Source organism: Clytia hemisphaerica, unplaced genomic scaffold (genome assembly GCF_902728285.1).
Source record: "Clytia hemisphaerica strain Z4C2 unplaced genomic scaffold, Clytia hemisphaerica genome assembly, whole genome shotgun sequence".
Lineage (NCBI taxonomy): Eukaryota > Metazoa > Cnidaria > Hydrozoa > Leptothecata > Clytiidae > Clytia > Clytia hemisphaerica.
Genome location: NW_027103977.1, coordinates 210,529 through 222,602, shown reverse-complemented (window position 1 = coordinate 222,602; position 12,074 = coordinate 210,529).

Sequence of the window (12,074 nt, the reverse complement as noted above, 5' to 3'; positions counted from 1 at the left end):
AAACCACAAACACATTCGATTTCGGTGGAAAACCCATCGACCCCACCGACTCTATCGACCCCATTGGACCCATATCGGAGGACTCAGACAAAGCAAGCACTTCCTCAAACGACACAATACTATCAACCGTGTCAACAATGTCAAAACGGAAACACGAAACATCTTCAATTGACCAACAGAAAGTGTTGGGAAATGTCGAGAAGGACAAACGAAAAAAGAAGAAAAAGAAGAAGAAGCATGAACAACAACAAACAGAGAAGAATTAATTTAAACATCTACATTATTCATAGTTTTTTTTAGCTCTCTTTAGGCTACATTTTCTGAATGTCAGAGGAATAAAATCCTCTGAGTCTAAGAGAAAGGCATTGTGCCACAGTTTTGTTAATTCTGACATTTTCATGTTTCATGATATAATGTATGAACGGTGTTGTTAACCCTCCCACTTTCCATTCTTTATTAATTTACTTTGTAAGAAAGTCAAAGCACCTCACTGAACTTCTCAAACTAGATTTGGGATTTTATCATTTTCCTCTGCTTCCTCAAATAGAATAGAAAACAAAATGTCGGTTTAGTCAGCTCAAAAGCTTGACATATTTCATAATATATTGGAAGCCAGATCCAGTAGATTAGTTAGAAATCAATAGACTAAAGACATCATCACAAGTGAAATTTCAAACACAGTAGATAAAAGTAAAATAATTGAAAAAATGATTTCAAACCTCGACAATATCATTCATACTACTTGATCATCATTATGACCTGCAGTCAAAAACTTGCTGTCATTCTCATGCATCAATGAACTCCAACCAGTCAATTATTAACCAACATGGATGATATTTTCATAAGTTTTCTTGAATTTGAAATAATAATTTCACAGGTTATCCAGTAAAATGTGCTGTAGATTCCAAGCGTGACAATGAAAAGTAAACAACGCACAATTAATCAATATTTTCAGCATTCCAAGCAGCTTAAAAAGCTGAACCAATCATTCGGTAAGGGGTCCAAACAGGATACTATAGAGCAACGCCATTTGATTGACTTTGTTTCGTCCTCCCAGCATAGCACTCCTCTCAAAACTCAAAAAATCCTGAACCATCTCGTTTGATTAACTTTGGTTGGCCCATAGCATTCTTCTTAAAAATCTGATTGCTACATGAATATTGGTTTCAGAAGTTCAAACACATGAAAGAAATCATCCAACTTATCAGTGACATGACATAGTAGAGCATTATAGAAGTGTCATAGTGGAGTTAATGACGAAATCCTTCAGACAATGTATTGTCCATCATTCAGCTGTGTTGTTCCTCATGGTGCCAGAGAGAACGCCAATCCCTGAAAAAAAGAATGTCCTTTTTTAATACAGAGATTTTCTTAGAAGAATCCAGACATTTTCCTCGAAAAATACAGACATTTTCCTCGAAAAATACAGACATTTTCCTCGAAAAATACAGTCATTTTCCCAGAAGAATATACAGAGATTTTCCTTTGAAAATACAGAAATTTCCTTGAAGTATACAGACATTTTCCCAGAAGAATAGACATTTTCCTAGAAGAATACAGACATTTTCCTAGAAGAATACAGATATTTTCCTTCATGAATACGTACTAGTTATCGCATGACTTCGAGTGCAATACGAGAAATATTTTACCAGTTCCGAGATTTTTCCGTAATATTTTTCCGAGCCTTTAGGCGAGGAAAAATATCGGGAAAATCTCGGAACGAGTAAAATATCGAGTATTGCACGAGAAGTCATGTGATAACTAATTTATTGTCGACTCAAAAAAATTGTCCTCTTTTTGTTTTTAAACTTACTTCCACCTTCTTCTGCTTCTGTGTACTTTCGAATGTTTTTATTCGAAAATCTAATTCGAACGTTAGATTCGAACAAAATAACATTCGATAACTTCCCGCTAAAAATATTCACACAAAAACAAAATAGAGAAACATTTTTCGATCATTTTCGATCCAGAAGTTTTGTTTTGAAGAGTTGCAGATTTTTTAGAGATGTATTTGAAAGTTTCTAGATTGATAATTCAAAATGCAGATGATGTACAGTATGGTTTCGATAGAGAAGAAACCCTCCATCAATGGATTAATCAGATTGATAACATTCAGTCTTTTTCTATGTTTTTGTTTCGGTGACATGACCATGGGAAAGAATAGCAGAGGAAAGGAGTCCCATGATGGAAATGTATGCTTGTAAAAATGATTAAAGAAAAACATTTTTTCAACAGCAAAACAATTTGGATACTTTCTTGATTATCGTCAAGCTCTAAATGTTTCGAATTTTAGAAGGAAGATGTATAATGATTGTTTTGAGTTGAAAAGTCAAGGACGTAGACTACGTTGTTGTCGAGAACGAGAATTAGGAGAGAACTTTTATAAAAACCACTCGTCATTTGGTTAAATACAAGACATTACACTTTCCTTGTTATGTTATGAGAAATTTTATTGGCAAACATTCAAGAATCTAAAGTTTTTTTGTATGCATTGATAAAAAACTGTTTGGTTATCACACGGACAAGTTTGCCAAAAGTTGTTTTATAATAAATTCTTAGTTCATCAGATTTGATTTTAGTATCTTTTATGGAAGAACTCCAAAGTAAAAATTAATCTGAACATATTTTTGTTGCGTTTCCCCCTTTTGATTCCCAAGTCAGTTTCTCCGAAAGTCAGTTCTTTTCGGCTGTTTTGTTTTGATTTTTCTCCCGCCGCTTACCCAGTCCCCCAAAAGTCAACGCGGTCATATTTCCAGACTAAAGAAATATGAAATATCGCAAATATCTCGATGCTCTCGACCAATCAAAACGCTGATATTTTTTTGGGTCGGCAATAAAGACGTTTTTCCTTAAGAATACAGACATTTTCCTTCATGAATACAGGCGTTTTTCCTTTAAGAATACAGACATTTTCCCAGAAGAATACAGACATTTTCCCAGAAGAATACAGGCATTTTCCTTAAAAAATACAGACATTTTCCTCGAAAAAATACAGACTTCCTCGAAGAATACAGACATTTTCCTTGAAAAATACTATTTACAAATACAACAATTTCTTTCCTCCCTTAATACAAAAAGATGAAATGATTTTGTTTACCTCTTGTGTAGCCCATTCTTCTTCAGCAATTTCAAAGGATTTTATTTGACCATAGTCAACCAAACCAAGTGATTTGAAAATTGAGGACTTGTGGGCAGCAGTTTAAATGTAATCACTTTTTTATTTCTTTTTTAAATCTGGAAAATAAATTCAATCAAAATTTAAAATATTTAAAAAAGTTAATTTGAGACATTCAACCCTTTACTTTATTTCAAAAACACAATTTATGCCTTAATAGTCAACTTTCCTGCATTTGCTTAGCAATTAGTTGGCGTTTTTGGCAAATCTACAAAAATTAATTTAAGTGGGAATCCCCATTGTGGACCCTGTATATAGGAAAACAAAGAGTAGGATAATAATTTCAACTATTTGGTGTCTATGTATATTTAAAATATCATAAATAAATAGAAAAGTCAATGCACAAAAGTCTTGTCAAAAAATATGAAAATTATCATAGGAATTAAGGAAAGGCAATAATGGTCTCATATTTGAAATAGCAACTTTATTATAGAAATAGGATTGAAGAGCTTGAGATTTTTTCCAACACTGAAAGATTAGTGAGAGATTTATCAACATTTTTTGTTATTCAAGGAATTCATCAACATATTGTATTCCCTTTTGACAATGAAAATTGGTTTCATTACATTTACAGCAAAGAGAATCCTGTTCTGAAAGAAGATGCATGAGTCCGGATGAGTGGGGATGGTGTAATTATTGAACCATAGAATAGAGCAAAAGCCAAGATATTAATCAAAATCCTGACTGATGGATGCATATTCAATGAATATCTAAAAGAACAACATACTAAAACAATATTCACAGAGGAGCTTTATCGTGATGTTATCAAATCTTTGAAGGGGGAAAACTTAGACAACAAATGTGAAAAATATCTAAGAAAGATTAAAAACAAGGCAAAGACCTGCAGGATCCAGAATGGATTATTGATGCACAAAGTCGACGACAAGGTATAATACATTTTTATATAAACTTTTTCAATTTACTCTTTTTCAAAACTCACTATACTTTGGCCATATGCTGTTTGGTACTGCAAGTGTATTTATTTAGCAAAGGTTAAGCAAGCTAATAATACTGACCGACTGGCTGACATGATGGCAATCGCATTAATATCAATGCATTAATATCAATAATATTTATATTATTCCATTACAAAGCTGATGGGTTCCAGTTTCAAGAATTTCGTTGCAAAACTGATGAGTTCCAGTTTAAAGAATTCCATTGCAAAGCTGATGGGTTCCAGTTTCAAGAATTTGAAATGTTGGCTTGCACACAAACAAACAATATGACAATTATTGTAGACATCATTGACAAAAACTCCTCAAATGAATAATCACAAAAAGGAATTCCGGGAAAACAGTGCCAAATGAAAGTATGTCATTCTGAAGGATAAAGAACTAAAGCACAAACGATCTCTACCACGTGAACATGGATAGATCAGGATGGGTGTATTCAAATTCCATGCTTCATATTGATACTATTCCATTGCAAAGCTGATGGGTTCCAGTTTCAAGAATTCCATTGCAAAGCTGATGGGTTCCAGTTTCAAGAATTCCATTGCAAAACTGATGGGTTCCTGTTTCAAGAATTCCATTGCAAAACTGATGGGTTCCAGTTTAAAGAATTCGAAATGTTGGCTTGCACACAAACAAACAATATGACAATTATTGTAGACATCATTGACAAAAACTCCTCAAATGAAAAATCACAAAAAGGAATTCCGGGAAAACAGTGCCAAATAAAAGTATACCATTCTGAAGGATAAAGAACTAAAGCACAAACAACCTCTACCACGTGAACATGGATAGATCAGGAAAGATATATTCGGATTCCATGCTTCATATTGATACTATTCCATTGCAAAACTGATGGGTTCCAGTTTCAAGAATTTGAAATGTTGGCTTGCACACAAACAAACAATATGACATTATTGTAGACATCATTGACAAAACTCCTCAAATGAATAATCACAAAAAGAATTCCGGGAAAACAGTGCCAAATAAAAGTATACCATTCTGAAGGATAAAGAACTAAAGCACAAAACAACCTCTACCACGTGAACATGGATAGATCAGGAAAGATATATTCGGATTCCATGCTTCATATTGATACTATTCCATTGCAAAACTGATGGGTTCCAGTTTCAAGAATTTGAAATGTTGGCTTGCACACAAACAAACAATATGACAATTATTGTAGACATCATTGACAAAAACTCCTCAAATGAATAATCACAAAAAGGAATTCCGGGAAAACAGTGCCAAATGAAAGTATGTCATTCTGAAGGATAAAGAACTAAAGCACAAACGATCTCTACCACGTGAACATGGATAGATCAGGATGGGTGTATTCAAATTCCATGCTTCATATTGATACTATTCCATGCAAAGCTGATGGGTTCCAGTTTCAAGAATTCCATTGCAAAGCTGATGGGTTCCAGTTTCAAGAATTCCATTGCAAAACTGATGGGTTCCTGTTTCAAGAATTCCATTGCAAAGCTGATGGGTTCCAGTTTAAAGAATTCGAAATGTTGGCTTGCACACAAACAAACAATATGACAATTATTGTAGACATCATTGACAAAAACTCCTCAAATGAAAAATCACAAAAAGGAATTCCGGGAAAACAGTGCCAAATAAAAGTATACCATTCTGAAGGATAAAGAACTAAAGCACAAACAACCTCTACCACGTGAACATGGATAGATCAGGAAAGATATATTCGGATTCCATGCTTCATATTGATACTATTCCATTGCAAAGCTGATGGGTTCCAGTTTCAAGAATTTGAAATGTTGGCTTGCACACAAACAAACAATGTGATAATTATTGTAGACATCATTGACAAAAACTCCTCAAATGAATAATCACAAAAAGGAATTCCGGGAAAACAGTGCCAAATGAAAGTATGTCATTCTGAAGGATAAAGAACTAAAGCACAAACGATCTCTACCACGTGAACATGGATAGATCAGGATGGGTGTATTCAAATTCCATGCTTCATATTGATACTATTCCATTGCAAAGCTGATGGGTTCCAGTTTCAAGAATTCCATTGCAAAGCTGATGGGTTCCAGTTTCAAGAATTCCATTGCAAAACTGATGGGTTCCTGTTTCAAGAATTCCATTGCAAAACTGATGGGTTCCAGTTTAAAGAATTCGAAATGTTGGCTTGCACACAAACAAACAATATGACAATTATTGTAGACATCATTGACAAAAACTCCTCAAATGAAAAATCACAAAAGGAATTCCGGGAAAACAGTGCCAAATAAAAGTATACCATTCTGAAGGATAAAGAACTAAAGCACAAACAACCTCTACCACGTGAACATGGATAGATCAGGAAAGATATATTCGGATTCCATGCTTCATATTGATACTATTCCATTGCAAAACTGATGGGTTCCAGTTTCAAGAATTTGAAATGTTGGCTTGCACACAAACAAACAATATGACAATTATTGTAGACATCATTGACAAAAACTCCTCAAATGAATAATCACAAAAAGGAATTCCGGGAAAACAGTGCCAAATAAAAGTATACCATTCTGAAGGATAAAGAACTAAAGCACAAACAACCTCTACCACGTGAACATGGATAGATCAGGAAAGATATATTCGGATTCCATGCTTCATATTGATACTATTCCATTGCAAAACTGATGGGTTCCAGTTTCAAGAATTTGAAATGTTGGCTTGCACACAAACAAACAATATGACAATTATTGTAGACATCATTGACAAAAACTCCTCAAATGAATAATCACAAAAAGGAATTCCGGGAAAACAGTGCCAATGAAAGTATGTCATTCTGAAGGATAAAGAACTAAAGCACAAACGATCTCTACCACGTGAACATGGATAGATCAGGATGGGTGTATTCAAATTCCATGCTTCATATTGATACTATTCCATTGCAAAGCTGATGGGTTCCAGTTTCAAGAATTCCATTGCAAAGCTGATGGGTTCCAGTTTCAAGAATTCCATTGCAAAACTGATGGGTTCCTGTTTCAAGAATTCCATTGCAAAACTGATGGTTCCAGTTTAAAGAATTCGAAATGTTGGCTTGCACACAAACAAACAATATGACAATTATTGTAGACATCATTGACCAAAACTCTCAAATGAAAAATCACAAAAAGGAATTCCGGGAAAACAGTGCCAAATAAAAGTATACCATTCTGAAGGATAAAGAACTAAAGCACAAACAACCTCTACCACGTGAACATGGATAGATCAGGAAAGATATATTCGGATTCCATGCTTCATATTGATACTATTCCATTGCAAAACTGATGGGTTCCAGTTTCAAGAATTTGAAATGTTGGCTTGCACACAAACAAACAATAATGTGACAATTATTGTGAACAGCATTGACAAAAATTTCTCCGAATTCAATGTCAAGACTCAAATCATTTCAAAACATTTTTGTATTTTTACATATTTTATTTTCAATTATGCAGCAGGCGGATTCTTGAAGAAACAAATATTGCTAAAATTGAAAATTTCCAAGCATTTTCCTCCAAAGTCCATAAGTGACTTTAAGGTTGAAATGGCAATCAGAACTAAAATTTCTGTGTACTGATCTAAACAAAAAATGATCTTTTTTTCGATTTAGATTTTGACTTTCCAACAGCATCATGGGATGCATTCCGGCTCAAAGTATGGAATGATACAAGCTCGGTTGCGGATGTCATGGTAAAAGCACACGAGAAACTGGAAAAAACAAACCTGAAAAGAAAACGGATTTCTCCCAAATACCCAACTGCAACCTCAACAGAGCTACACCAACTCAAAGAAACATTAAAAATCCAAGAATACGTCCGTTGCATTCGTCTTAATGAAACATTACCATAGTGTGCACCCCCCCCCACTCTGCAGGGGGGGGGGGGTTTTGGATTTTTGGGTCCAAAACAGCCAGGTGGGAGTCTGAAATTTTGGACTTTCAGGTGGGGGAAATAGGTTGAGGTGGGACTAGAAATCTTTAGGTGGGACTCTTATGGAAATCTTGAAAGAAAAATTATTTTAAATTTTAGATTTTTACATATTTGTCTTTGAATCCTGTAATCTGTTTTTCATTGAAAATTCCCCTAACTTTTTATTGGAATTTTCATTCCAAACTGCCCGAAGTGCCAACTGTTTGCCAATCAAATATGCAAAAAAGTTGGCCTTCATAAGGCAAAAATTATGCTTTAAACGAGTCATTCGAAAGTTCGAAAGAGTCTGCAAAGCCAATTAAAATCATTCTATTCTTCATACACGTTAGTTGTATGATAATTAGAATTCATTGCATATTTGTTTTGATGTGGTATCATTTCAATCTTTACTATTACTTTTTGCTCTCTTCATTGATAAACTGGAGAAACCAAACCAAGCCAGCTTCTGTCTGTGTGTGGTTTAACTTCAAAAGAACCATTTTTTCCATTTCGTAACTTCTCTACCATATTTGTTTTTATTTTGGAAATCCGAATCGTTTCCCGATTTTAGTTCGATTCATTTCCCGATTATAATTCGAATCTTTCGCGCCAAAAAAGGGGTACATATAGAAGACAAAATAGAATGCTGTAGTTTTGCTTAAATTCATATCACAGTTTGTTGTTGTTGAATTGAATTGCTTTACATTTCCTATCCGTGAACAAGTAAAAATTGAAGGGGAGGTCAGCACATCGAAATTTGGTAATTAAAAAATTTTTATTAAATAAAATCCCTATTTTAGGTGGGACTTGGAAAGTCAACTATCAGGTGGGAGTTTCTCAAGTGCTGGGACCTGAAATTTTAGGTGGGACCTTGACCCCCCCTGCACACTATGATTACACCAGACATCTGAAATTGCCAAAACCAAATTGTATGCAGGGTCGGATGTGATGTGATGTGTCTTTGAAGCTATTTTTCTACACATTTATACAACCGTATCCTATCCATACGCTTCAAAAACACAGACAAGTGTTGTGTTTTGCAACAACAATCATTTCCTCTTACCAAAGGAAAATAACTTTCCAGAGTCTTTGGACCAAGCTTTAGCTTTAATCAAGCCATTACTGCTACCACTGGAAACATATGACGTTTGTGTTAATGATTGTCTGATGTTTCGTGGTGAATAAGGATCTGGAAAATTTGAAAAAAGAAAGGGAAGAAACATTAAAAATCCCCGAATACGCCCGCCGCATTCGTTTTGACAATACATTGTACCAGACATCCAAAATTGCTACTACCAAAATTCTCCTACAGATTAGGACACTCGTGTGCTATCCATACGCCTCCAAAACACAAATGAATGAAATGTTTCGTATAACACCAATCATTTCCTCTTACCAAAGGAAAATAATTTTCCAGAGTCTTTGGACCAAGCTTTAGCTTTAATCAAGCCATTGCTGCTACCACTGGAAACATATGACGTTTGTGTTAATGATTGTTTAATCTTCCGTGGTGAATATGAATCTTGGCAAGAATGCATCACATGCAAAGAGAAGCGCAAAGACTCTGACCCAGCACCAAAAAGCAATCTGCCAAAATGAAGAATGGAAGAAATACTATATCAAAACTGGTGCAAATTATTCTAATGGTTGGAGAAAGGTAGATCTAACTTTTGCGGAAATGTATCAAGTTCAATCATCAGTAGTTGTCATGGAAAACATGGCAAACCAAATGTGAAATAAGAAAAACTTTACAGTCAACTTTATTTCCATTGTCACCTAGTGAAAAATAGCTGAAAGGCTTTATGGAGTTTAATTACTTTTTATCATTGGTCCGTCCGTCAGATTGACGGTGGAAACAAGCTTATAGACATCCTGCATGGCTTGTGGCCAATAGTGTATTATCTTTACTTTAAAGGATTGTAAGGCTTCAATGTTGACGGGACAAAACGTGTAAAAAACCTGTAAAAAACTTCCTTGTATATAAACAGTAAGAGTGAACAGAGAGAAATCAGAAGCATCACAAGAAACTACGATTATGTTTTTAGGTGTCTGATATCACTGGTGTCTCCTTCTTGTCTGACTCAATCTTTACAAGGCTCGAAATGCATTGCGAAACACCGATTGAGTGGGCTTCTTACAGTGCAACAAGAGAAGATCTGTGTTGCTACTGTAATAAACCCAAATGTTGCTAGTTAAAGCTAAACACTTTATTATTCGAAATATGATGTCAAAACGTAAACAAATACTCTCAGCTCTTCCTACAAGTCTTTTTGATGAAATCGAGGTAGAAATATTGCGAGTAGAGCCAAACACATCTAAAGATGTTAAATAAAGTTATAAAGAGATGTTACCTGATTACTGCACCAGAGAAAAATCACTAAAGATTTTGAAACATATTACAATCGGAAAGGATTTTATTTGAAACTATGCAAGCCTTCTCAAATTAGGATTTTATATGATAATTTGCATTCCTGGAGGATTGAACATTTTAATTTCAGCAATTTTTTAGATGACATAAATGTAAAGAGTGAAAATTGAAAAATTTTTACCAAAAAGGGGTGAAACAACTGGAAAAATTGTGCCTTTTGATTTATCGATTTTTTCACAGATTAAATTTTTATTTTTCAGACAATATGTGATCACATATTAGGGTTAATTGATATTTACTATGGTTGACCTGGGAGCACTCACGACAGCAAAGTCTTTCAAAACTCTGGGATATGCATCTAAATAGGAGTTACATTCTTAAAAAAATTCTCATAAACTTGGCGCCTTTCTAGATATAAAAATTATTTCAATCATAATTTTCGTTTAATCTGTGGGAAGAAATCAGAAGGCTGCGTGGAGAGGTTGAATCACTAACCACCATTGTCAAGAGTCAGTCAGAGGACATCTCAGCAATCCTCAAGATATTAATAGGACCACAGGCTTTACCGGATCTGGGTAATTGTCAACAATCTTTGGGTGACCTGGAAGATAATAATTTACTTTTCAACAATTTTAACAATTCTTATTTGGAAGAGGTACTTAATACAGTTCAGATTGATGGTTTTTCTCATCCGACAACAAAAAGAAACAACAACAATGAAGCAATAAATCAATTTACTAATGATTCATCGATACCCCAAGACAGCACCCAAGCAATAAATCGATTTGCTTATTCATCAATACCCCAAGAAATCACCCGATTGGCGAGGAACAACCGAAAAAGTGAAACCCAGCTGAAGTTGAGCGAATCGCTTTACATGGATTAGCCCTGATGAAAGATTCCACGCGCTTATGAATTAAAAACTGGCAACATTGGTGGAGGTTATGGGCTTGTGAAATTAAACGAAGGACGTGTTCGGATGGTTTTCACACAGCTCTAGGAAGAGTTTAACTTTGAGCCTGGGTTTGATTTTACAAAAGGACATGTTGCCTCAAAGCTTGGTGAGAAAATGAGGCAGTACAGAAAGAACATCACCAAACTCAGCTATTCAAAAGCCCTAGACTGTACTTTAATCCGATACTTTTTGCAAGATTTAAGCGGGTCAAAAAAACAACTGAAAATGCATTTGTTCCTCCAATCTGACAAAAAAAATCAATCTTGCAAAAAATTGATCTAATTAAAGTACACACTTCTTACAAGAACAATCATTTATTATTGGTTCTTATAGAAAAGACGTGTTTAAAAAAAAGGTAATGATATAGCCCTTTTGAAGACTTACGGTGTTTTAAGCCCGTGGCAGTGTTATTTATTTAATTATTATTTATTTATTTAATTTTTTTAAACAAGGATTTTTCACTGTGAATTTTACAGATTCTGTGACGACCATGTCAGTGGTTTTTTCAATCACCCGCCCGAATGCCCCCGTTAAACGGTGGTATTAAACTCAATTCAAATTGAAGTAGAGTGCTGGTTTAGAAGCACCACTTCCTTTTTTGGCATTTCTTTTATCCTTTTTTGCTAATAGTGGTTCTATTACTATATCATTAGTGGTTCATTTTTTAATTTTTCAAAATGTGAAATTTTTCATCATCTACTCATTTAAAAAGAGCTGTGAT